Source organism: Haliaeetus leucocephalus, unplaced genomic scaffold, assembly GCF_000737465.1.
Source record: "Haliaeetus leucocephalus isolate CR32 unplaced genomic scaffold, Haliaeetus_leucocephalus-4.0 Scaffold284, whole genome shotgun sequence".
In the NCBI taxonomy this organism is placed as follows: Eukaryota; Metazoa; Chordata; class Aves; order Accipitriformes; family Accipitridae; genus Haliaeetus; species Haliaeetus leucocephalus.
In genome coordinates, this window is record NW_010972720.1 from 357,462 (window position 1) to 359,920 (window position 2,459).

General features: G+C 45.6%; 1 protein-coding gene across 1 annotated transcript in view; it reads right to left on the bottom strand.

Moving 5' to 3' along the window:
- CBR4 (carbonyl reductase 4) overlaps window positions 1–216 on the bottom strand; it is a 7,493-nt gene extending 7,277 nt beyond the window's left edge. The window contains exon 1 of the mRNA XM_010569941.1: window positions 164–216. The gene's annotated coding sequence lies outside the window, so the exon portion shown is untranslated. The remainder of the gene's footprint in view (window positions 1–163) is intronic.
- Window positions 217–2,459: the final 2,243 nt, after the last annotated feature.

Sequence of the window (2,459 nt, forward strand, 5' to 3'; positions counted from 1 at the left end):
GGCAGGGCTGCCGCTTGCCGGCCGCCGCGTCCCCGCCCCCCGCCAGCCCTCTCAGGCCCCGAGCCCAGCGCCGGCAGCGCTTCCCGCCGAGCCCGAGCTCGGGGAGGTGGTGCGCCACAGGAGAGTGACGAAAAAACCGGCGTCTATGCGTATTTCAGTTTACCTCCTGGTTTCTGAGCAGCTTGTCGTTTGCTTTCCTTACAGAGGCTTTTTCCCTCCCCGACGCGACGACGGTTCAGCTCTGAGCCGAAGGCGGGCGTCAGGAGATGACGAACTGATGTCAACCACCTGTTCACAGAAGCCGCCGCCGCTGGAAACAGCCAGAAAGGCAGCCGGCAGCGGCGGGTCCCGACGCTGCACCCTCCGAGCCGGCAGCACGAAGCTCCCCGCGGCGTGTGGGAGAAGGAGACCCGCCAGGGCCGGGTCACCGCCAGGGCCGGGTCACCGCCACGGCCCCCACCTGCGGAACGGGTTTCGGCCCTGCACCCACCTCCCTTCTCCTCAGAGCTCACACAGGGGCAAGCCCTTCCCCTTTCCGCTTTCTGGTTTTAAACTACGTTTTACATCTAGGTATCCAGACGACGTCCGTCTTAGCCGCTCGTGCTGGGCTTTGTGCCTAGCCCCAGTACTAGTTGCCGGAATTTATACGGGGCACGAAGTAGCCGCCTCGCTCCGAACTGATGCGCTCTGTCGCATCCTCGTTTCCCCCTGCGCGTACAAAAAGGTGTTTCGTATGTAGACGCGCACAAGCAGATGAATACAGATTTTGTCTCTTTCATTTTCGCATTTCCTTGCTCCCAAATCCCCAGGATCTTGCGTGAGGCATCACTATACCAGTAGAGTTAAACAGGAAACACTTCAAGGTAGATAAACCCCGAGTACAGAAACACCTGTGAGAGTTCCTGTTCAGCAACCCAAATAAGCTTCATGATATGCAACTAAACTAATGTAAAAAACTGCTGTGTTTTAACGGTAATGCTGTTAACATTTATGGCTGATGATATGCTGGAAGGGTTTCCGTAGGCTCTTAAGAGTCACACATACCGAGTAAATCCCTTCACCTGAGAAATAAGAATAAAATTGATCGCAATTGCCTACAAGAGTACTCCCTTGAAATTTTTTTGAGAAAAATTATTATTAAAAGGTTCCACAAAGGAAGAAGTACCAAGATCACATTGGAGTTTCTATGAGCTCAGTGGGAGTGTAACTTTGCACAGTTCTTGCTTTTGACTTGAAAGCTGTTAATCAGAATTTCAGATTATAAATGTTTCCAGGGGAGCTGTAGAGAGTTTAATAACATTACCCATATTCACATAGGATTCTTTTTCCATGAATCATTCTTTACATATAGAAGGAAAAGCAGATTTAGGCATTGCTAAAGAGATGAACATCTGTAAGAAAAAAGACCTTTAGGAAAAGCTGTTATGCAAAATTAGTTTCTTCTAGCAAATATATTTATATTGCAAGCTAGTTGTGTTTTCAAAAGAGTAAATAAGATTTTGTGATCCAATGACATTTCAGAATATGCCATATTCTGAAAAAACAGAGGTCCCAGTGATGAATAAGAAAAGGCATAGAGACCTGAAACTGTGACTCAGAACAGTCTCTGATCAAGACTTCTGGTCTCTAGCATAACTAAGGATAAGGATTCACAGGGGTTAATTACAGCTTTTCCTTCAAGTGATACACATAAGCAAAGTAACACAGAAGGGAAAAAACCTGTCCTTAGTGATATGGCATATTTTCTGAAGATGTGTATACTACAGAGAGAATAACTGTGAGCACCACATTGTATGAGGAGAGCAGCAGGCCAGTTTTTATGTGAAAATTCTATTAGCAATTACAACTTGAACATATTTGTGACCTGTGTCCTCAGCCAGAGAGCTGACCCATCCTTGTAAGAAAGTTAAAGAAAAGCTGATCTCTGCTGTACTGTTAGGACTTTGCTGACACAGAGCGAGCATGAGTTTCACAGTATTTTTTTAAAAACTATGTTATAGTTGACAAAGTAAAATACCCTTTTCAAAAGTTCAGACGAGATTCTGTTCAATTATTGTTCATTAACTGAGTGGTTAAAACAAGGTGTGTGTTCATTCATTGGCCAAAGTGAGATTAGCCTTTTTCCTCCAGATGCCTAGTTAAATAATGAGATCACATAGTCTAAGCAGAGTTCATCTGAGCCAGTTTATTTACACCAATTTCCCATTAAAGCAAGATGAGCTAGTGGAGTCCACAAGAGAAATCAGTGTCATACTGAGTACCTCCCCTTTCTAGGGGACAGTAGCTGATACACAAACTTGATCCGACAGACCTGCTCCATCCATCGTGTCCTGGTCGGTAATGGTTAGTTCCATACTGGCCATTATTATGCCTGGCTTACTATTAATTGGAATTAAGTGCGATTATAAGGTAGTAATTCTTGTACGGCTCTCTAAGTGACCATGTACACACACATTTGG